Source organism: Neomonachus schauinslandi, chromosome 3 (genome assembly GCF_002201575.2).
Source record: "Neomonachus schauinslandi chromosome 3, ASM220157v2, whole genome shotgun sequence".
Lineage (NCBI taxonomy): Eukaryota > Metazoa > Chordata > Mammalia > Carnivora > Phocidae > Neomonachus > Neomonachus schauinslandi.
This window is the reverse complement of record NC_058405.1, coordinates 186869363-186894991: the sequence shown is the minus strand read 5'-3', so window position 1 is coordinate 186894991 and position 25629 is coordinate 186869363. Positions and strand designations below refer to the sequence as shown.

The following is a 25629-nucleotide window of genomic DNA, read 5'->3' as shown; positions in this document are numbered from 1 at the left end:
TTCTGACTACCACATATACCAAACAAGCCCCTTGAAAAAAGGTAAAGATCATATAAATTTAAAATTCAGTTGGAAGAGGGGCGCCTGGGTGGCTCATTCTGTTAAGCATCTGCCTTCGACTCAGGTCATGATCTCAGGGTCCTGGGACTGAGCCCTGTGTCAGGCTCCCTGCTCAGTGGGGTGTCTGCTTCTTTTCCCTCTGCTTCTTCCCCTGTTCGTGCTCTCTCGCTTGCTCACTCTCTCAAATAAATAAATAATATCTTTAAAAAAAATAAAATTCAGTTGGAAGAAAACATATGAGAATAGTCAAATTTTGAAAACAGAAAAGGAATGATTGGGACATACCCTAATAAGCTCTAAAATTGTAGAGTTACAGTATAATTGACACCAGAACAAAGAGATTGAAAGTCCACGAATAGTTCCAAACGTCCACATGAATTTAAAGCTATGAGAGAATGAGAAAGAAGTCCAGTACAGCTTGTTAGGAAAACTAACAAATCATTTGAGGGGGGATAAAAGGTTAAAACCTGAACTTGTATCTTATGCCCACAGACAGTAAAGATTTAAATATACATATTTTTTTTTAATGAAACCATGAAGCTATTGGGAGAAAATTTTATTTATTTATTTTTAAAGATTTTATTTTTAAATCGTCTCTATACCCAACATGAGACTTGAACTCACAACCTGGAGATCAAGAGTCACACACTCCATGGACTGAGCCAGCCAGACACCCCTATTGGGAGAAAATTTTAGTGAATAATTCTGTAATTTTAAAATGAAGATGATTTTCTAACTACCTCCCAAGCCAGAAACCTTTAAAGGAAAATAATGGATGCATATGAAGACATAAACAGCTAAATAATAATAAAAATGATTTCCATATGACCAAAATGGTTGAAAGACCTATGATAAGTTATTTATAACAAAATTGGCAAAAGTCAATGTCCTTCTTATATAAAAAGCCTTTACAAATCAATAATTAAGAGACAAGAGAAAAGTGGGCAAAGGATATAAATACACACTTTGGAAAAAGAATTGAACAGAATGAGCAAACATGAAAAGAGTAACTGTCAGAGGAACCAATGATTTTTTTTTCCAGAAAGAATCAAATAAGAGCAATCAAATCAGGGTGCCATAAGTCCTGATTATGCAGAGATGCTAATCACAAATCATGCAAACTTCAGTCATCATGTTCCAATCTGCCCTCTAAAAGCAGGAACAGGTAAAGATTATCCTACCTGACAATCCCAATGATTTTTTTTTTTTTAGATAGTATTCTGTTTTGGTGTGAGTGGTTTTAATTGGTTCAAACTTTCTGCAAGCTAACAACATTTAATAGAATTTCAGGTGTGTATATTCTTTGTAGCAGCGAGTATAATTCTTCACCAGGTGGCTGGAATAATGCCTTGGCCAGCAGGGCCGAGTTATGCAGCTCCCATAGGCTCTCCCCTCTCTTGGTGATGGGCAGGGGGGACACCTTGTTTTCATTTAGTACCTTCCTTCCCTCCCTCCCTCCCGCTCCGTTCCGCTCCTCTCCATCATATGCGCTGACCCAGCAGATCCCTTTAAGTCATACTCAACTATTGAAAATTCAGGAATGGGGAGGGCAGTCATGGCCCTGTGAGAACAGCCTGAGTGTGGGCAAGCATAATGCATCCATTCCTATGGCCCTCACCCCAGGTTGGGGTTGGCAGAGCGTGATGCACCTGAGACCTTCCATTAATTCATGGGCAGTCTCCTCTCTTGTTAAGTCTCCAAACAAAGCAAAGCTCCCTGTTTTCCTCAGAGTTTGAAAAATTTATGGCAAGTGAGTTTCACTCTTTTTTCTCTCTCTCAGGAATATTTAGGAAGTTTCTCTCCTTGTCCATCAGTGGGAAAGAAAAGGGGTAGGGGAGGTGTGGTTATCTTAGTTAAACTTGAAATTCAAAACAAATACTCTTAGATAAATTCCAAATCATCATAGCATTTGACATCCTGACAGCCTATGTGTGGTTTTTTACCTCTATAATTAGAAGTTTACACCTTTGAGGATGCAGGTCTTTTGCTCCCCTAGGGAAATAGAGTCTGGCGTCTTAAAAACAGAATTAGCTGCTACTTAGCCAGAACGCATCAAGAGCAGAAAATACATTTAAAATAAATTAATCCCTTACATAATTAAAATATTACTGCTGACTCTGGGGCATGTGCCTTCACTTACATATACATACACTTTCTCTTCCAAACATCAGACATTTTTTTATTAACAACACTTTAATTTCAAACGGGCACAACAAATCCATATACACAGATCCAAAGTTTAAAACCTCAGGAAACTCTAATCAACCATCTTCTATTGCCTGATCTTGTCCCCACACCAGCCCCTACCATTGACCAGCCCGATGGGCAGGTGTAAGTTCTAAGTTGGATGCAGGAAAGGCATCAGTGTGAATCAACTTGATTCCTAACAAAGCCAAGTTAGAGTATCGGAGATTCTGGAATTGTCTTCCACATGCTACATGTTCCTGTCTACATTAGGCTCTCATGTCACTAACCTGAGGGGGTGTCTGTGCAGAGGGACGATGTGCCAGATGGCCTCACCCTAGACTGTCTCTGCTGTCGGCCTGGGTTCCACCTGTCTCCTCCTGGCTCTCAGATTTCATGTCTTCACTGTTCCCGAGAATCCAGCTCCCTTTTTAAAGTGGAAACTGACAGAGTAAGATGTATTCATGATTACATTCAAATACATCAAGAGCCGTTTCTGATCCCCACAATGCAGCAGGAAAGCCTAAGGGTATTTTCATATAACTACTCACCAAAATAGAAAGAAAGACCTCACTAACTTTGCACACTTGTCTATAATTGCGCTAGCCCTGCATTCTCATTAGAATATAATCATCTTGGTTTTCAGTTGGATAAGCTGCCATCTCTGCTTTTCCATTGTGAAGAGTGGGGAAGACTTGATTACTTGCTTCAGTGTAAGATGTGTAATTTTCCCAAAAAAGGCTACTTACACAGATGCATTTCCAATCAGGGCTCTAGAGCCCAGAACAAAATTTTGATTAATAGTCCATCGAGGGTTTCAACACATGGTTCAATGTTTAAAGGATTTTAGATAAATCCACTGAAGAGGATCCAACTCTGGTTATGAATATAATAGTATCTGGCTCTCTGGTGGAACTGTAGCCAGTTTAATATACAGACACCAGATGCCCTTCCATAGGCTGTAAGCACCTTGCAGGTAGGGACCTGGTGTTACTCAAAGGGGATCTCTAGCATGTGGCTTAATGCCCTGGGTACACTGAGGACAATAAGCATTAAATGAAATGTTGCTCAGCCTGGTGAGATATGTAGAAACCGTGGGCAGAAAATCAACAACTTCTGACAGATTCTCTGAAGACCATGTTCCTGCTGGTGCTGCCCATCACTACATAAACTAGTTAAATTCTTCACTGGGCCCATTCAGTCAGCAAGTGTGTACTGGGCATTTTACTGGACCCTGACCCTGGATGTGGCAAAATGCTCATCAGCAGAATCCATTTCTTCTTCTGAGTCATTTCCCTATCTCCTTCACTGCAACTAAGGCCATGTGGCTGGTTCTAGCTAGTGGGAAGTGAAGAAAAGTGTCCCTCTTCAGGCCCATCCTTTGGAGTCCCTCCATCCCCTCCTCCATGCCCTTCCTCCTCCCAGTTGACAGGATCAGAAACAACATGGCAGCCATGGAAGCCGTGTGCTGAGGATAGGAGAGCTTTCTTCAGCCTGAGTCCCTGAATGACCCCACCAAACTGAACACCTGCCCACAACTGTTAGGTGAACAGAAAAGAGCTTCTATCATGCTGAGCCCAATCCCCACTAAAACATCGGAGATGCAAGGTCCGAGGAGACGTGGCCCGGCCTGTAAGGAGCATCTAACCCCAGCATGGACTTCAATGGGCAGAAGACCACCATGTGGCTCTTTATGCCTCCACAGAGGAGAGCCACACACAGAGAGAGTCACTCCAGGATGCCTGCTCCAAGATCAGCAGGCCCTTGGTGAGAAGGCCCTGGTTGGAGACACATAGCCAGAGACGGCGTGCCCTCAGGGATGAACCGAGTACTGCAACCAGCCAGATGTGGGGCCTGCACACCAAAGGATCGGTTTGTGGGAGGCCAGACCAATGACTCTGACCCTTCATGTCTCACCAAAGTGGATCAGCAAGGGCTTGCCAAGAGGATGCTCACCAACAGAGCACTTCTGGCCAACACCCGCTTCCTCAACATAAGGCATGCTGTTTGCTAGCAGGCAAACTGTCTCCAGTATATTCATTTGAAGGGCCTTGGTATCCTCCACTGTGAAAGTACTTGTACACGTATTTCTCATTTAGTCCTCTAAATGACCTTGCTGAGCAGTGAGGCAAGTTGGCTCAAGGTCTTACGGCCAGTGGAGATGTTGGAACTCAAATGTTCGGACACCTGATTCATTCAGTGTCCTCCCCAAGCTCTGGTTTTATGTCAGGGCTTAGGACACACCTTCCTCCACAGCCCCTAGTATTTCTTAACACCCTCTGCAAACTCACGAACCAGCAGCAGATTTAAGCTCGACCGGAGAGCCAGGACCACACGACTGATGCTCTGCCCCACCCCAACCTCTGCACCACCCCGGAGGCAGCATTACGGCTATGCAGAGCTTTGGGAAAATGTCATGGGTGAGATTTAAATGTCACGACATCAATCTGGGTCTCGTGTTCAGTTCCCCAGGCAGCATACAAATGAGGAGGACCTCAGGGTCATAAAGGGAAGTTTGTTAAAAAAAAAAAAAAAAAAGGCTGAGCTATTTGTTAAGAATGTCAGGGTGATACTGATATATTTCACTGAGGTTTCACTGGTATATCTGAATTTCAATTTCCGTAGAAGTTAGATCCTCAACCATTACATCCCCCTCCTTTTTGCACCTCACAAATACCCCATCACATTACTTACTTCCATTCAGTAAATATTTACTGAGCACCTACTAAGGGAAAGGCTCGCTGCTGTCCACCTGCTATCCATCTCCATGATGGCACTATGTCAAATCAGGAAGATAATCATTTACAAACATGGAAATTGATTGTTCCTGAGTTCTTCAGTCTTCTGGAGGCCCTCTCCATTAACATCCAAGTGAAACTACTTGAGTCCCCACCACTGATGGAGGGAAGCCAGCACTATGGCTGGGATCTGAGAACAGGGGATAAAGAGTAGCAAGTGTCCTTCTACCACTCACTACTAATAAATGCTATTGGCCCAGCTTTCAACCCAAATGATTCTCTCTCCTCCTGCAGCTTCATTCATGCACGTCTTCAGCAAGTGTCTATGGAATTCCTACTAGTGCAAGCATCGTACCGCACGATGAACAAGACAGAGAGCCCTACTCTTGTGACCATGCTCCTTATAATCTAGGAAAAGACCCAGACAATTTACTAACCAGCAGTTCTATAGTAGAACAGCTACTCTCCCTTGCCTGAACATGGACACACCTGCTCCTCCATCCTTCCCCCAAGCTCTACCAACTCGAGGCTGCTGTGTACAAATCTTTTATTGATGGTTGGGGAAAACAAAGTGTGACTATAAGTTAGAACCTAGAATACCTTCCAATTTAAAGTCAGACTTCACTATTCCTAAAAAGTCTCTGCCTTTTCCCCACCAAATGGCTTACTTTCCTGAGATCCTAGCATCTGGATCTCCACCCCTTGAGCATTTTCTTCAGTCTTCCCCTTGATATGGGTTGAATTGTGTCCATTTCCCAAAAAAGATATGATGTTGAGGTCCTAACTCCCAGTACCTCAGATTGTGACCCTATTTAGAAATAGAGTCTTTTCAAAAATAATTAAGTTCAAATGAGGTCATGGGGGGGGAGGCAGATCCATTGTGATTGCTGTCCTTATGAAAAGGAGAAAATTGGACACAAAGACAGATATGCACAGATGTGAAAACACACAAGGGATTGGAGTGATGTGTCTACAAGCCAAGGAGCACCAAACATTGCTGGCCAGACATCAGGAGCTGTAAGAGGCAAGGAACGATTCTCCTCTACAAGTTTCAGAGGAACCTGGCCCTGCCAACACCTTGATCTTAGGCTTCCAGTTTCCAAAACTGTGAGACAATACATTTCTGTTGTTTAAAACCACCCAGTTTGTGGTCCCCTGTAAGAGCAGCTCGAGGAAGCTAAAACACTCTCATCCTTGAGATTCAAGCTTCTAACCTGACCCCTTGAGCCCCCAAGCACGAGGCTGCCTGCAGAAAACTCAAACACTTTGCTATTTCAAGGCAAAGTAGCTCACTTTAATCCCCTATAACCTGATCCCCTTCAAGGCTTTCCAGAAGCAAAAAAGTCATTTATACCCCACCCCCACCCCATGAACTTTGCCACCTCCCTACAAGAAGGAAGGAAATGCTAGGAAATTGTTTCAAAAAGATGAAGTGTCGAAGCTCTGGGTGACACAGGGGTTGGGGACCTGGGTCCCTGCCCCCCGCCCAGGGCTTCTGTGGCATCTGGATGGCACCCTGAATAAGCAACTGACCGCTGAGTAGCCACCCTCCCTGTGCAGGTTAGGGCACAATCGGGCTTCTAGATTTGATGTCCAGTTTCCTGAGAACCTGAGTGCACAACACTACCTAATTTTGGGGTCTCTCAGGACACCAAGAGATAGGCCACCACCCATTATATTCCTGCCAACTACCCTTCCTTCGGGATCTGAGTCAGAGTAGTGGAATGGGGGTGTGCGCCATGTAAAGTACATGGAATTCCTTTTCTTTCCCTGTCCTAGAGCTTCCAATCTGACCCCAAAGCAGGAGGATGATGTGTGTACATGGATCTTCTCTATGGCTGTGAAGGCAGTAGAAACACATTTGTCCTCATGGAAATTCCATTTTAATTTACAGAAATACGCCAGAATCCGTGATTTCTGACTTAAACACCTAGGGAAGTGTTCGGGTGTGGAATAACACCAAGGATTTTAGAAAAGTCACAAAGACCAGTGAGCCATCCACCAAATTGATCTCTGTGGCCCAACACAGGTCAATGACAGTTCAGTTAAAGGTCATTAACAAATACAAATGGCGATCAATTATTTAAATACAACTTAAGACAAATGTAGTGCAAAGCCTTTCCAAACCAGACACAATCGATTTACTGAAAATAATGTTGTACTTCCAAGAGGCCAGCCAGGCCCAAATCAATAAAATTACCTCTAACTCTAAACCTTTTATCCAAGACCGATTCATCATTATCAATACTTTTTAACAAAACAAGAATTTGATGTGCCACTTAGAGGATCCTTAGTGGTGATTTTCCTGAAAAAGCTTATAAGCAAACAGTGATTCATCCCTCTGTTCACACGTGCTATCCCCTCCAGGTGAGGTTTTGGTTCAAAGGAATCCATTCTGTTATCTCTATGCTTCCGTTCTGAATGGAAACGGCAGGATTCGGTGTTCAATCCAATCTGATGATCACTTATTCACATCTGAACAGTGGATCTCAATCTTTTTATTCCCCAGAGCAAGACAAACGCCTGATGGTGCTCACACATACAAAACCTTCCCCAGGGTGGCCTGGGACAACCCTCGGTTCCACTCCCTCGTCTCACACTTAGAAGCATGTATCAGAATGCAAGAAAAGATGATTGTGACAATTTACAAGGATAACCTTAAATACATTCTAATTCTGGCCGATAAAAATAAAACTCATAAACTTTGGTGCCGAAACCACCATTAGAACCACTCTAATGACACATTAGTGGTTGAAAACCACAGACATACAAGATGCTCAGTGTTTGTGATCAAACCCTCTTCCATGAAATATCATTTTAATGACTTTTAAAAGAGATATGCAGGGGCGCCTGGGTGGCTCAGTCGTTGAGCGCCTGCCTTCGGCTCGGGTCATGATCCCAGGGTCCTGGGATTGAGCCCAGCATCGGGCTCCCTGCTCCGCGGGAAGCCTGCTTCTCCCTCTCCCACTCCCCCTGCTTGTGTTCCCTCTCTCGCTGTGTTTCTCTCTGTCAAATAAATAAATAAAATCTTTAAAAAATAATAATAATAAAAAAAATAAAAGAGATATGCATTCACAGAGAAGAAAGGAGCGTGACCTTGAAACCTGTTAATTAGACAAATGAGCGTCTGGTTCCTCCTTAATGGCTCGAAACCCATTCTGCCTCTCAGCATGGCTTTGCAAATCTCTGAGATCATGCAGCGGATTTAACTCTTCGTGGGGCAAATCTGATTTTCCCACCTGCCAAGTCCTTGGAAGGACCCTGGAAGGGGGTCACCCTAGAATGAAGAGAGGGGAGAATCCCAAGGGGATTAGGTTACAGGCATAGGGACCAGAGAAGGTCTGGTGCCCAGATCTACTTCTCCTCTGGCCATTTCAGCAAGGTGGACAGTCGAGATAGATGACAGGGGCCAGAGCTGGAGGCAGACTGCTGGGTTGGAGTCCCTGTTGCACTGAGAGCTTGGTCCGCAGCTAGAATGCACAGGTGGGGGCCTTCCGGTGATTTTCAGTGTGTACCTTCTCACCAATCCGTGTACTGCCCTCACCAAACCTGGTGTGAAATACACTTTTAACATTTTATTATGGAAATTTTCAAACATATAAAGAAGTAGAGTCGTAGAGTGAACCCCATCTGCCACCACCAGCCTTCAACAGTTACCAACTCATGGCTGATCTTGTTCATCTATACCCCCAGCCTCCCTCCTCAACTGGATTAGGTTAAGAATTTTAATTTACCCCAGATGCACCCATTACTCACCTGCTAAACTTTGGCAAATTCCTTCATCTCTGTGATGCTCAGTCTCCTTGTGTGTAAGATAAGAGCATTTCCTCCAAGGAGATGGTGGAAATGAAATGAGCTAATATACGTGGAAGCCTTAAGGGCAGAAGCTTGAAAGGTGGTAAATGCAAAGTTAGCTTATCCTTGTGTTCTTTCCTGCAATTCTAAACATAACCAGCCTATCAAACCAGAGGACACATTGCATAGAAGGGTCAAGCACTCTTGTCTTCAAATGAATTCTGTGGCACCGGGTTTTCTCTGCCCCAGTGTAAACCTAGGAAGTCTCTCATGTTTTCTGGCCATTCTTAGGCAACATGGTCATTAGAATGTCCAGTCCATGTAGGGGTTCAAGTTTATGCTTCACTCAGATATGCAGCTTCCACTTCCAGCCCAGGCCTGCAGGCAGTGGGCTGCACTGGGGCTGGGGCTTTTCCTTCTTTATTTCCCCTCATTCTGTGCCCCCACCCAAACACCCCCTCTACACACACACACACACACACACACACACACACTGCAGAGCGTCTGCTACAGAGCTGTGGGAAAAGCAGTGGTAATTTAAGCAAGGATGTTCTCAGTTGAATAGCAGATGTTTACGCTGACTCTTTGTTTGTGGGGGAATTTCTAGGTTCTTTGACAATTCCTGCCACGATCCCTGGATGTTTCTTACTTGTTTTCCCATAATATGGATAAATCCCAGCCAGCTTCTTACCCTTGTTGCTCCCCACTAGGAACTCACCGGTACCTCAGGCTTGTCTCTGATGCACTTCATCACAGGACCCGGCAACCTGCATTGTGGGCTGAAGCGTGTGGACTCAAATAAGGAAACACGCCTGAATGTTTGCCCCAACAACCTGGGTGCTCACATGTCAGTCCCAGCATGCCCTTCTCTACGTCCCCTCACTCATCAGCAGTGGGCCATCTCCTCCTGCCTTTCATATTTGCTCTGGGGAGTCAGGTGCCAGCTCATTGTGTCCACAAACTGCAGGGAACATGCCTCAAGCTCTCCCAGGGGGCCTGGTGAAAACCCTTAAACCAGCCTTGAGGGATGAGAGGAGTGTTTACGGCTACAATGGCCTCCTCCAAAAACCCTCTCTCTCAATCGCCCCGTCCCAACCTCAATGTGGGTGAGGGTCTTAAAAAACTATACAACTGGGTTTTTACAACCTCCATGCAACTGTGCATGGAGGTTTTATTGTTATACCATTTTACATCCAATGAATATACTGGATGTAACAAAGCATGTGGCCAAAGTTAGAAGTTTGTCTGGACCCAGCCAACCTGCCAGAGTGGTTTTACATGGGGAGAGAGACTGAGCACCTGACCATGGCCACAGGGACGAGAGCCTGGAGCCCAAGGGTGGGGTATCCCGCGGTCCCTGCTGGGACATGGGAGGCGGCAGCAGCACACGTTGGGTGAATGTCATTGGAATGTGCAGGACATTTTCAAACATGACTCCGTGTGGCAGCAAGAGAAATGATGCCACTGCCTGCTCAGATGCTTCAGCTTTCTCTCCAACCAGCAATGAGAGACAGGGGACTCCAGTGGACTATATAGATCCCCAAACTTCTTGGGCTTTGTGACAGGGTGTGGAGATAAGCTGGGGCTTCAGGAGGGGGATAGTAGACTTCCTAGTATTAAGGGAAGTTGAGAACTAGGTAATTCCTTGCAAAAATGAGAGAGAGAGATCTGTGTTTGCTTCCAAATGGATGAAACAAATCAGTTTTCTTTGAAATGCCATGCACAGTCCTACCCCAGGACCTTAGCACTTGCTACTCCCTTTGCCTGAATGCTCTTCTTACAGCTATCCTTTGCCCCCCCCCCAACTTTCTTTTTTGTTTGTTTGGGTTTTTTTAAAAGTTTCACTTATTTATTTAAGAGAGAGAGAGAGTGCTGGGGGTGGGGAGGCACAGAGGGAGAGAGAGAATCTCAAGGAGACTCCCTGCTGAGGGTGGATCCCAATTCGGGGCTCGATCCCATGATCCTGGGATCATGACCTGAGTCGCATGCTCAACCGACTGAGCCACCTAGGTGCCCCTGCCCCACTTTCATTCTAGCCTCTTCTTAAACATTACTGAACCAGAGAAAACTTCTCTGACCACTTATTTTAAAGAGTCATCTCCACCCCAGTCGAGCCCTGTCTTCCCTGCTGTAACTTTCTCCAGAGCATACATGATCACTTGCATTTTCATTTTACTACCTATCTCCCACTGAAGAACACAAATTCCATGACAGCTTGGACTTTGTTTTGTTCATTGCCTTGTCTCAGTCCCCAAACATTGCCTGGCACACAGAGGTACTCCAATGCTCCTTGGATGAACGAATGGACCTACATCTCCTTGTTCTTCAGCTCTTAGCTCTTGAACTGTTTTTCTACTTCATCAACTCATTTTTCTGCAGTGGCCAAACCACCGATCCCCACCTCCCTTAAAATAAAAAATATTGCAATCCTGTTTTCCACCTGAAATCCATTTCTTCTAACCTTAGTGGAGGTTTCCTTTTGAATAATTCAATGTCCTTCAGGACGTTCGTTCGTGCATTCTGAAGTGTTTGATGTCTTGCAGTAGGTCTGTTTCATGGGGAGAGACAACTCTGCTCTATTTTCTCAGATTATTTGCCCTTTCTTGACCTCCTGCATCTCTGCATGTACACTGATGACTTTTCTGTGTTGGTCATTCTTTCAGAATGTAATTGTTCATTAATATTGAAAGTTGAGATGAGCTTTGTTTTCAGTATCAAATGGAGAAGAAAGTAGTGATATATGTTATTACAGAAACTATAAAGTTTTTGTGAAAAACCACTAAAAGCAAAAGTAAGAAAAATGACAATCTAGGGGGAATATTTTCAATTTACATGAGCTTTACTATATAAAGGGCTCTTACAATCAATTAGAAAAAATCCTTTAAGGGGAAAATAAAGGAGACATTTAATTCAAAAAGAATAAAAATATATAGAGTTTTAATATCAACATTAATCAACAAAAAGAAGATTAAAATAACCACTTGATAGTATTTTTCATCTCTAAGCCTAAGGATAAAGAAGAATCATATCCCTTGTTAGCAAAGACTGGAGAACTTTCATATATTTCTGCTAGGAAAATAATTTACTATAGCTTTCCCTGAAAGGGCATTTCTTCTATATGAATTAAGAAGCTTAAGCAAAATGTATGCCATCTGATGCAGTAGTGTTTGCTCTGGTATAGGATTAGGGCAGCATTCCAGGCCACACTCTATGCTGAGTCCGTGGTGAGGTCTGGGTTGGGGACAGCTGCCTCAAGCACTAGGACACAATGGCAGGTGCCCTTCTAACAAGGTCTGCATGGAGGTGTGGCCAGCCAGACTCCCTGAGCAATGGACCCGATGGACCATGTTAGGGCTGAGCCACATATAATCACATCTAAGACTCCAGGGCTCCACCTTAATTTGCCTTTCTGTATTCATCATCTTTTGCTTCCCCCAAAATATGTATTTGTCATCTCCAGAGGGCTAATTTTGAAACTAGAATAAAAGCAAAGGAATACACAGCAAGTGTTTATTATAATGAGGATGAATTTGATTTGCGTCCATAAGTGTTCATTACAAATACAGACATTCTTGAAATATTCAAAATATTCCGTGCATATTCCCCTACAGTTGGAGGAGCATATGCCAATCAGACAGATTTAACCTAGGGGAGAGGGTGTTGATATATACCACGCTTTCTTCACAGTCCGTGTTTTGAACCAATGGGATGAAGACAGAAATGCCAGGCAAGAGATGAGAATATTAGCCTTATCAGTGGCCAAAGCTCAGTGGAGATATGGCTTGAGATCTTGACCAGGTGGGCTCCTAATACTTTGCCACTGAATTAGTAGATGCCCTTCTGTCCATGAGCGGAGCTAGACACCCACAAGACGTCACCTTTAGGGGCTGGCCCTGACTGCAGGCAGGCCTACAGACCAGAACCTACTTCTCTGCAGGCAGTCAAGCAGGGTCAAGAAGTGGGGTGAGAAGGAGCTGGGCCGAAGTACCCAGATCACTCCCCAGGAGTCACCCAGGAGCCACTGTTCCTCTCCCTTCCAGGGAGATAAGTGAGGGACAGGTCAGGAGGAAGGAGGTTATCGGTTCTCAGTCCTAGCCTACCTGCACATTAGAATCACCTGGGCCCCCTAAAAAGCACAGATGCCCACACACTACCGACTGGATGGATGGAGGTCGAAACAAGGCACCAGCACTTTCAAAGCCCCCAGGGGATTCTGACGTGCAGCCAGCATTGAGAATCCCTGCTCAGGCTGAAGTCCACCCCATGAGGAAGACTCAGGTGTAGGGACCCAGTGCCACAGAGGGAGTGGGGCAACTGGGGGAAGGGGACCCAGTGGTGGTCCTGGAGATGACTCTGGGGGCTCCGTTATTGGTTCTTCCTGCCACCCACAGATGATCCAACCAGGACCATTGACCTTCTGAACTTTCTATGGATCAGGCCAGTGACGTCCTCACCAGATGTCCTGACTATATTGGTCCAACCCTGTGGCTCCGGCAAGCCTGGGTGATGGAGGTATACATCAAGAGTAGGAGCAAAGATAGGAAGAAGCCACTTGGAACACAGATATTTTTCCAACTCATTCAAGTCCAGGTGGCAGCAAGTCCAGTCACATCCTGACTCCTGATGCTAACAGGTCACAGAAAAAGAGACACAGGCCATGCCTTCCACCCCCACAGAGCTTCTTTGGAAGGTCTACCCAGGCTTTCAGTCAACAGGTTCTTGTGGAGGCTGCTCCCAGAAGGTTCCTAATCGTACAAGACTTCAATTGAAGGGAAGTAAATGCAAAGACATCACTGTTTGACAAACTATGGGTTGTAAATAATGGATGCTGATTTGTGCAAGGAAAATGAGAATCCTTTTGAGGCATTAACCACAAAACAAACGTTTTTCATTGGAATAACTAGCTGCCACCAAAACAAATAAATATTTAAAGATTATTCATACTAAATGTTCATGTACCTGTGGATCAGGGTTCACAGTTACACACTTTGCTCACGTGTGCAAACATACTTACTGCTCTTTTGCATCACTGTCTCCTGTGGATGTGAATCCCTCTTCTGGGACTCAAGAGATGGCAGGGCAAGGAGGCTGGACCAAGCATGCCAGTTTCCTGCTGAAGGGTGTGCCGGGCTCTTTTTCTGCAATTCTCCCCTGCTCCCCCCCACCCTAGCAAGATTCCACCTGGGTAGAGAGGAGAGTGGACTTCGCCTCCCAGCATGGGAGCAGGAGGGGCTTGAATCCACGGCTGGTCCCTGTATCATCGTTGGGTGTTGTCCTCCAGGTGTACACCTGTCCTCCCCACCCTGCTCTGGGCCCTGTGAAGCTGTCCCATATGGACCCCATCCATAGGTTTCCATGTCCTGTGGCTACGAGTTGAGTTCAACAAATGAGGATGTTAGAAGAGGCGGAGAGAAGGAGGAGCGTGAGCCCAGGGAATGTATTTCTCTGGTTCCTTCCCTGTGGGGTCCCTGGGGGCTGCCTCATCCCTTGACTAATGGTCTCAGTTCCTGGAAGGCAGACCCCTCTGTGCAGCCTCCCTTGTCTCTGGGTTCAGGAAGCACTCCCTCTCCTTGCTCAGGGCTCTGCACTGTCACCTGTGGTCCCCTTCCCTCAGACACACTTTGCAGATAGCTCTTTTATCTCTACATCAGATACCCCCCCTTTTTAATTTAAATTTAATTAGCTAACATATAGTACATTATTAGTTTCAGATCTACACCAGTTATCCTAACTTGAGTGTGCTCTGTGTTTCCAGAAGGAATTCTGACCAAGGCGTGGATCCTTCTCAGACCTCTGAGTGATGCCCTGGTTCTGTTTGTGCCCTTCTGGCCCTGCTGTGAAAGCCTGAGGCTCCCTGGGCACAGCCAGGAACCCCCTGGTCCCATATTGGTTCTCACTGGAGCTACAGATCCTCAGGATCTAAGGCACCTTCAGCAGCCTTGGCAACAGGGGCAGCCCCCACATCCCTATGGGACCTTCCAGAACTCCCAGCTTCCTTCCTCTGGATGCCTTTGGACCACTGGGTGCAGTCTCTGCCCCTGGCTGGTCTCCCTGAGCTCCAAACAGGAAATGGGATAAAAGGCCCCCTGCTTTCTCCTTTCTTCTTGTTTTTTTGTTTTTGTTTTTGTTTTTTCTGGGGTTGTTATCCCTTTTCCATCCCTAGAGAGCTCAACCCTAGGGGGAGTCAGGATTCTGGCTGTACCCTCGTCCCCTCCCCCTCCTCCGCTTCCCTCCCATTTTGAAGGTTCGCCACCCCTTCATTCCTCATGGGGACCTCCTGCAAGTCAAATGCATCTCCTTCCCTACCCTGTGAAACTTTTTGCTCCAGAGTGCTCACCATCCTCTTCTCAGGGGCATCAGGCCACATGGCTGAGTCTTAGGACAGATAAGGTATAGGAGAGAAACAGATCAATACTGAAAACTTCCCCACTATACCAGGATAGGCTCAGAAATTCGTACTTGACCAACATTTGGGGAAGTATCCTCTTGAGGGCTTCAGGCTGCAGAAGTTGTATAAGCCGTCCTGAAAAATAACTCAGGAAAAAGGCAAAGACATGTATTGTAGGACTTACCAGAGCATCTTCTGCACTGCTGTGCTCTAAGACTGTTTTACAGGGTACACAGTATGCCTCCTTCCTCATGAGGTTTGACCACAGATCTTTTTCCCACAGAGCATCTCACAGGGCCAGTGTTCTGCCAAACACACGGGAAAGCACTGTTCTGATAAGATTACATTTAGAATGTCAAAGTTCAAAACCATAAGAGCAAGCTAAGCGAATTTCTCTACGGCAAAGGGCAGATAAGAAATGGAGTGGCCGGGAACTTTCAGGCCGAGAGCACAAAACACAAAAGCATAGCAGGACAAGAAATGGATTAACCCACTTATTAAAATACCAAGATGCTCCCTGACAGGTTACTTACAAAAATATATCCCTAAGGGGGAAAAACAGGGAGATAAAAAAATAAAAGGATGAGCAAATATACAATACAATTGTACAAGGATGTACAAATATACAAGTGAATGTTAGTACATAAAGAAAAAGAAATAGAGCTGCAGAGAAATTGAATTCCAAGCAAACATTATTTAATGGGGCAAATAGGGCCATTTTTAATGGACACAAAACCCAACCCAATGTAAGAGGATAATGGTGTTAGAGATTTATATATACTCTGACTCAAAACTGATAAGGCAAAAATTATTATAATCACAAGGGACATTTAACAGAAAAGCAATGACAAGATTTTAAAACAGTACTGTCATTCTAAGAGAGATAAAACACACAAAAATGTATATGAACATAGGGGACTTGATCAATATAATTAATAAGGAGAAATGTATAGATATGTTATTTTTCCTAAAATAAATAAGCTTTCTTCCTTATTTTGTGGCCTTGGAAATTTAGAAAATTGAACACATGTTTACCTTGACAGTTCTCATACATTCCACAAACTAGAAATTGCACAAAACACATTTTTTTTTAACACGATACGATGAACTTACACATTAATAGATGGGTTCAAAACAAAGCACCAAAATCACTCAGAAATTTAAAAATAAATAAAAGTGAAAATCACTTGTCTAAAAACTGGTAGGATTAAGAAGTAAATGAAAATATATAATGGTCAGTTACGCAGATGAGAATAGAAGTGAGATCACACTATTTCAAAACACATAGTGACCACAGATAAGGTCATCAGAGAGAAAGGTACACTTTTAAAAACAGAATACCAAAAAGTACCTGTACTAATAGTCACCTCGGGCTTCATTTTTTAAAATTTTGTTTTTGAATAAAATTAGTCCTAAAGAAACCTGGGGAGAGGAATAACAGAATTATGGCAGAAATTAATTGGCAAAAAGAATGGAATCTATAAATACAGCTAAAAGTTGCTTCCTTTCCTAATGAGTAAAATAGGCAGACCTTTGTAAATCTAATTTTTAAAATTCCAAAATGCAAAGAAATAAAATTAGAAATTTGTAAGTTGTCATAAGAAAAGATATGACACCATTTCTTAGTGATACAAGTCTACTTTGTCAAACTGTGTAGTAGTAAATTGAAAATGTCAATAAAGAGAAATATTTCATGCAATTATTTTAAATAAGAGAAGCTTTAAAATAACAGGGCCAATAGCTAAAAAATACTGTAGAAGTTTTCAAATAATTACTCCTTAAAGCTCTGATTTCAGGTATCTTCTTAAGCAAATTGCATCGATAATGTAATAGAAAATGCGTTTTTGCAATGCTAACCTAAACCTGATTTCTACGTGTGACTAGCACAGAACAGGTATGGCAAGTGTAAATCAGTCTCATATTTAACTGGAATGTAAATAAAGACCCTAACTAAAATCCTACCACACTCTTATGTACTAAATCTGAACATATACATACACAGAAATATAGAATTTATATCCAGGAACGGAAAGATGTTATAATATTTAAATAATACATTATACTGATATTTTTGAAAAGAAAAATATATAAGCATCTCTGAGGTGTTGCAAATGCTTTAATACATTTCTGTTCCTTTTTCAGATATAACTGTTTGAAAACTGGAACATAAAAAATTCTTGCCTCACAGATTAAGGATAGCTATTCTAAAAAGGGTCATCATTGGAGTCAGTGATTCACTTGGAGCACACAATGAGACTGGGAAGGGGGGCAGGAATGGGGATTATGACAATGGCTGCTAATTTATTCATTTATCCAACAAATACTCATTGTGGGCCTGCACTAGGCTCCAGGTGTTGTAGTTGCTGGAGACAGTGTTAGGCTCCCCGTGGTCATGTGATCGCTATGGTTGTTGCTGTGAATGCTGCTGTTAAAATTCTATCAGCCACACCCCTCACATGCCCAAGTGCACAACAATGAAGCACGTATCAGCGGGCAATTCACCCAAGCCTGTGGACAAAATCAACACCTGAAGGAGTTTTCTTGTATACCCAAAATTCTGCGGGGGAAGACATGGTAGCGGAAGGATCTCATTCACTATAGTAACACAAAATATCCCACAAAATACCTCGAAATCATCTTGAAGACCCACGAAAGCCGCACTGAGAGCCCTAAGAGAACGTTGCAGAGGGAAGGAAGAATGGGGATTCTGTACCCTGCTAAGGCAGACTACAGTAAAAATGGCATTTTCCTCCAAGTTAATTTTTAAGTGTAGACAATTTCAAAAAATAACCCAAATAGAGGTGGTTTTTGTTTGTTTATTTTAGAATTTGGGAAGGGGATTCTAACATTTTTTTTCCAGAAAAATAAGTAGACAAAGGTAGCAAATAAACATTAAAAAAAAAGCATGGTGGGAAAGACCAGGTCCCTTGGATGTGAAGATATGGTAGCGGCAAACACTCACTCATTCATGAATTTGGTGGACGTTGATTGCGTCCTGTTGGGTGGCAGATGCTGTCATGACTGTGACAGGCTACAACAGTAAATGAAGAGAATCTGTCCCAGCAGTCCTGGAGCTTGTGGGCCAATGTCAGCCTACATCTGGCAGTGGAAAAGGCCATGAAGAATAGGATGCAAGTTAAGAGGGTAGAGAGTGACCGAGGGCCTAGGGCAGATCTCTTCTGGATTGGGTTTCTGAGGAGGTGACTTTGAGCAGAGACCCCAGTGAAGAGTCGATGGAACCAAACTGACGTTGGGGAGAGCTGAGCTCAGGTGGAGGGGACAACACATGCTAAGGATGAGGGAGTGCTTGAGGGTTTGAGGAAGAGCAAGGACATCAGTGTGACGGGGAGACCTGTAGGCACTGAGGTCGGGAGGTGGCCAGCAAGCAATGCATGTCATCAGTGGGCCTCAGGGGTCCTGCTGGGCATGGTCCCAGTTTCCCCAGGACAGTTCTGGTGCATGCCTGCTGGCCCTATGTAATCAATGGTGCCTCATTATATCCTCAAGGTCTGTTTCTTCTCCTTATTCAATTCAAGCTGAAAGGTAAAATAGAAGAAATCATGGGAAAAACATTTCACAATATTGAGCAAAGAAAAGATTTCCTAATCGGAATACAGAAAGTGATGACCCTAAAGGACTTCATTGAGATAATGTGTCCATCAAATGACTCTAGTGATAAACCTAGAATATCTTGTGCCATAAAGCAAGGAAGTGTTCAAAGACTGATCTCAAGCATAACATGTCCTAACTGGCATGAAAGACTTCCCACTGGTTAAATTTTGGATGAGTTGATTCTCCAAAAGAATAATGACAAAAAATGAATAACACACTGAATGTAAAACGAATACAGAAATCCACAGTGTGCTAATAAATATAGATGAATGAAATGCAAAGGAAAGAAGGGAAGGCTCCTCTTTTTTTTTTTAACGAAAAATGCCAACTAACAAGTGTAAAAGGCATCATGGAGTTGGAAAATCACCATCTTGCAACTACCACAGCGGTAATTATTTCAGACAAGAACTTGGGTGAATGTTTGTTGGGGAACCGGGTATCAACATGGTATCATCTCTCCACAGAATACGTATTAATTACATAGGCGGAAAAGGTAACTTTATAGTGGAGAAATTGGTTAGAGGGGCGCCTGGGTGGCTCAGTCAGTTAAGCGTCTGCCTTCTGCTCAGGTCATGATCTCAGGGTCTTGGGATTGTGCCCTGCATCGGGCTCCATGCTCAGCAGGGAATCTGCTTCTCCCTCTCCTTCTGCCCCTCCCCTGCTTGTGCTCTCTTGTGCTCTTTCTCTCTCAAATAAATAAATAAAATCTTTTTTTAAAAAAAGAAATTGGGTAGAAATCGCTTTATTTGAGTGATCAAGGTGACATCATGACCTCCAGAAATGATGCATTGAGGACACAGCATCAATTATGAAATCTCCTGAGAGAAATAAAAACCCTGACTTAATCCTGAAGAAGCAGCCAAAAATATCCATACTAGACCACATTCTACAAAATGAGTTGTCTGTATTCTTCAAGAATGTCAACACCATGAAAAACACAGATTAAGAACCTATTTTGACTAAAGGAGTCTACAGATCTATGATGATTAATGCAGTGTGTGGTCCTGGATCAGGGAAAATGCTATCACAGACACAGTGGGACAACTGCTGAATTTCTAATATAGACTACCTGTCATATAATAGCAATATAAAAATGCTAAATTCATCCAATTTGATAGTAATATTGTGGTTTTGAAAGAAAATCTCCTTGTGCTGAAGGCATCTCTCTATAAGTATTTAGAGATGAAGGGTTATGGCATCTATAACTTACTCTCAAATGATTCACAAAAACAGTGATAAATAGGTTAATAGATACATAAATAAGTAGATAAAGCAAATGTGGCAAATTGTTAATACTTGATGAATCTAGATGAAAAGATATAGGAGTATTCATTAGATACTTCTTACAACTTCTCTGCAGATTGAAAGCTAAACCAGGGGCACCTGGGTGGCTCAGTCAGTTAAGCGGCTGCCTTTGGCTCAGGTCATGATCCCAGGGTCCTGGGATCGAACCCCACATTGGGTTCCCTGCTTGGCGGGAAGCCTGCTTCTCCCTCTCCCACTCCCCCTGCTTGTGTTCCCTCTCTCACTTTGTCTCTCTCTGTCACATAAATAAATAAAATATTAAATAAAATAAAATAAAAATAAAAGCTAAAACAAAAAGTTAAAAATTTAGAGAAGACAAAATAAAATTTTAGAAGTCCAAAGAAAGACTTGATGGAGAAATGGACAGAAGTTATCGGATAAATAGCTGATAAACATTTGAAATGAGATCCCACATCATTAGTCACTAGGGACAGAATTAGCAGTAGAATAAATAAGCTGTGATTTGAAGTGGAATACTATACAGCAATGAAAATGAAAAAATAGTTGCTAGACTTAATAACACAGATGAAACTCACAATCCTAACAGTGCGTGAAAAAAAAGAAAGCATACAAATGAGTATATAGTCTGATTCCATTTATGTAAAGATCAAGGCAGAAAACTCTTTAAGGAGTTAGAAGTCAGGGAGCACATGATCCAGCAATCCCGCCTCTGGGTATATATCCAAAGGAAATGAAATCAATATCTTCAAGAGATATCTGTACTTCCATGTTTACTGAAGCATTATTCACAATAACCAAGACGTGGAAATAACCTAAGTGTCCATCACAGGATGAATAGATAAATAAAATGTGAGCTACAGGGGTGTGTGTGTGTGTGTGTGTATATAAAAATATTAATCAGCCTTTAAAAAGAAGGAAATTCTTGGGGCACCTGGGTGGCTCAGTCGGTTAAGCGACTGCCTTCGGCTCAGGTCATGATCCTGGAGTCCCAGGATGGAGTCCCGCATCGGGCTCCCTGCTCGGCAGGGAGTCTGCTTCTCCCTCTGACCCTCCCCACTCTCATGTGCTCTCTCTCATTCTCTCTCTCTCAAAGAAATAAATAAAATCTTTAAAAAAAAAAAAAAGAAGGAAATTCTGTGATTTGTGATAGCATAGATGAACCTGAAGGACATCATGCTAAGTGAAATAAGCCAGGCACAGAAAGACAAATACTATATAATTTCAGGTAAGAGAATCTTACAATGTCTAACTCCCTGGGGCACCTGAGCGGCTGAGTCAATTGAACATCTGACTCTTGGTTTTGGCTCAGGTCATGGTCTCAGGGTTATGAGCCCCACATTGGGCTCTACACTGGGCGTGGAGCCTGCTTGGGATTCTCTCTCTCCCTCTGTCCCTCCCCTGCCCCAAGAAAAACAAAAACCAAAAACGTCTAACTCACAGAAGCAGAGATTAGAATGGTGGTTGCCAGGGGCTGGAGGGGTAGGAGATGGGGAGATGTTGGTCAAGGGTACAAAGTTTCAGTTACACAGGATAAATATGTTCTGAAGGTCTGATGTACAGGATGGTAACTTGAGTTAGTAAGACTGTATTACATATTCGAAATATGCTAAGAGAGTAGAATATAAGTGTTCTCACACACACACATTGTGAGGTAACAGATATATTAATTAGCTTGATTGTGGTAATCATTTCACAATGTATATGTATTTTAAAAAATCATGTCATACACCAAATAAATATGTACAATTTTTATTGTTAATTATACCTCAAAAAAGGAAGTCAGGGGCACAGGGGCTTCTAGGATGCTAATTACAATGTTCTGATTCTTGCTCCTGGTGCTGGAAACACCAGTGGGTTTATGCTGCTAAAATCTATCAGGCTATACACTTATTATTTATTTATGCTTTCTTCTATATATTATACTTCATTAAAAAGTTTTTTCCAAAAGAAAAGCAAATATAATAGTGTCCTTCTGCAAAAACAAAAAACAAAACAAACACTTAGGAAAAGCTTTCATTTCAAAATCAAAAGAAGAGAAGAAGGAGCTTGTCAGCTTACTTCACTCTCACTCATTTCCTGAAGTACCGACTGGATAATCCCTGTTATTAGCTCTGGAATTGAGAAAAGGTGAGTCACACTGATTAATGCAGCATAGTTTTGAGAGGAGCCTTGAGCAATTCCCACATGAATAGGAGCCTGTAATTAATCACTGACTATTAAAGCAGTACAAGTGTTTGAATTAGTAGCCAACAAAATAAAACAAAACCTATTAAAACATGTTTTTGAGCAGGAAATTTATACTTCAGAGTGGGTTCCAGACAAAACAAGTGTGTCATCTGCTGCACCAACAGGGTATCACTGAGCCTGTGTGAGAGGATGTCAAGCCCGTCACAACTGGGCAGACAGCACCAGGCTGCCACACACAGGAATCTCGGCATTTCAGCCTTGAGATTTGTAATTGCAATCCAATGGATTACTTAAAAAAAAAAAAAACCTACTAGCATCCTATAGTTTGATTTTCACCTTTTGTATGGGAAGCTAATGACAGCAAAAAGGATTAATTTGTCACAAAAGCGTGGTGCTATTGACTTGAGAAAAGACAGTGTGGAATTTAAGAACATGCCCTCCCAAAATAAGGCCACCAGCCCGGTCTTGCCATTGTGTTCTGCAATTGAAAGAAAGATATGAAGGCTGAGCAGTGCTGTCTAGGAAGGTCACCCCAAATGCAGCTGAGCAGCAGCACTTGGATGGGTCCCCAAGTTTGAGGTCCCTTCCCTGTCCAGAATCTCAGTTTGTCAGTATCCCCAGAGCTACAAAACCTCATCCTAACCAACATCAGCAAAACCTCAAGTATGCTCAAGATTGCCAACCTATAAATCCTCAAGGAGGAACACAGAATAAACTCCATAAAGTTGGATACATTTATGGTCATCCTACCAACAAGTCTACAGGAGAAAGCAAAATGTAAACAGAAAGTTACTTCGTGAGCATGGAACCAAAATAAAAGGAATTCACTGGATATTCTTAATGACTACAATAAGAAAATTGTAACAGCCAAGAGAACAGAGATATGTATAATGGGCACAAGCTCTCCCTTAAGAGTGCAGAATTCAGAAGTGATGGGTTTGGACCTTGGTTTTGCCTCTTCCTGTTTGCATGACCTGGAGTAAAATCACTTGGTTTACATGAACCTCAGGTCCTGGTCCATGAGATGTGGGTGTTAGTACCTATGCCTAGGCTGACCGGGAAGATTAAGGAGACAATCTATATGATAGTGCCATATGCAAGTAAAATATAATCATTTCCATCTGCTCTGCCCTTGGCTACTTCTCGGGACCCGAAGATCTCGCTTGGAGACTGGGTCCCACAAAGGTCCTGATCCATCCTTGGAGGTGTTGGTTGTATACCGGCTCCAAAAGGTAGTATGATGTGAATCAGTGTTATCACAATGAACAAGATCCCCTCCAGGGTGTGAGGCTCTTCCCCAGGGCACTTACAGACCATGAAGTTCTTTCTGGTCTTCCTTCAATGCCTTCTGTTCTATTCCAGTTGATGTAGCAAGCTTCCCACATGGTTCCTGGATTTACTCCTGTTTTTTTATTAAGTTGGTTTTGCTGATTCCTGTTCCCCTTGCCTGGATCTTGATGGCCTTTCTACACCTTACCAGTTCCCTCTTCCTAGGGCCCCACTGGACTTCCTTGCCTTTACCCCAAGTCAGTGTCTGGGCTTCTACCCAGTGTTGGAGCTCCCTGGAAACAGATACAATATTTCCTGCAGTATGGCTTGAAGTGCCCTGGAGGTCAACATTAGCTCTGCTCCAGTCCAAGTTTGCCATGTATCAGGTAACTGTAGCCTTAATTCTGAATATCATCAATCAGCATGCGGCGATAGGTGTTTATTTAGCTCCTGAGCCTGTGAGTTGGCTGGGGGTCAGCTAGCCTAGGCTTGGCACGGCTGGAGATGGCTCTGCTCTATATGTCTGTCATCCTCCTTCCAGGAGCAGCAGGGCCCCTTGGTCACATATCTCCTTGGACGATGGCAGAAGCACAGATGCAAGCAGAGACACCTGTGTGCATTCCATGCCTACTGCGTCCAGTCTGCTAATAGCCCATTGGCCAAAGCAAATCACGTGGTAGGGCCCACCATGAAGGCGTAGGGAAGTTGCCCTGCCCGCAGCAGGTGGACACTGAGAACTTACATGGCAAAGAGAATGGGTACCGGGAACAACACGGCACTCCAGCTTATCCTTATCTTTCTCAGAGGCTGGTTCAGATGTTCTCGTGTCTGCCATGTCTAGCCTTAGATTGGATCACTTAATTTAATTTAAAGCCAATTTGATTAATTTAATCATTTAATCCCAAATGTCCGTGCCACCCCTGACAAAGATTCTTTGCTTGACCAAACTTCAATCAGGCTCCTGAACCCACCTGTGCACTGCCTTGTATAAAAATCTAGTTTTAGCAAGAACCCTGCTTAGGGAGATTGACCAGAACCACCTACCCTGGATATCTGATCAGGATCCTCGTCCTCCACCAGCCCCCAGGTGATATCTGGTCGCTCTGGCCTGTCTTCAGCAAGAATCAGTAGGTGGGTTTAGCCAGAACCCCCTTTACTCCTGATGTTTCCTCTTAGTAATTTTCTATCCACTGATCCCCACCCTGCTCCTTGGCTATAAATCCCCCGCTTGCCCATGCTGTATTTGGAGACCAGCCCAATCTCTCTCCCATTGCAAAATCCCATCATGATGATCTCTGTGATCACAGTGGTCCAAATGGACTGTCTTTCCATGGGTGTTACTGGATCTATTTCATTCTTTATCACCCCCTTTTCTCCCCTGTTGGTCCACACTGCAATTGGCCACTTCTACTTATGCTCACATCTCTCCTCAGAAACTTCCATGGCCCCCCTATCAAGTGGGGTCCTCCTATTTCCTTCTTTCATGGTACTCTGAAGTTTCCCTTCTTGGCACTTATTTCTGAGTGTGAGGGGAAGTAAGTCCTGGAACCATAAATACTGAGAGCCTGCAAAGACCTGAAGATTCTCTGGTCCAAGTTTCTTGCTCTAGTGACACATCATCTGAGGCTCTGGGTGGAACCCATGCTTCACTGGCTGGTTAGCAGTAGTTTGGATAACGGCTCTGCAGACGAAGGCCACACCTGTCCTGAACCGGCCAAATCATTCAACAAGTAACATGAGCCGGCCAATAAGCACGTGAAGAAATGCAAAACGTAAAATGAAATGTAAAAGGAAGAAATGAAAAGTAAAGTGTATATGCATATGTATGTGAATATATGTATGTATATAAGTATACATATGGACTTAGATGTATATATGCAAATTTTGTTGTCTATAATTGCTCCAGGCCCTGAAATAAGAAAACACATTTGGAGCTTCATAGAAAACATCTAGCAACACTGATGAATAGTATGAATCAGTAGTACAACTAGAATAGTCCCACAACATGGTACTCTGGTTAGTTGCTTTTGATTATTTTTTTTTTTTTTTTTTTGATGGGAAGAGCATACTAGTTTCAGCTCACTGGCTCTACTTCTTCCCAACGATTAGTTTAGAGAAACTGAGCTGAGA

General features: G+C 43.3%; 1 non-coding gene across 1 annotated transcript; it reads right to left on the bottom strand.

Annotated features, from left to right (window-relative positions):
- Positions 1–1107: 1107 nt before the first annotated feature.
- Positions 1108–1248, bottom strand: LOC123324476. Its single transcript, XR_006539840.1, has one exon. It is a non-coding gene; the product is annotated as a U8 small nucleolar RNA (small nucleolar RNA).
- Positions 1249–25629: the final 24381 nt, after the last annotated feature.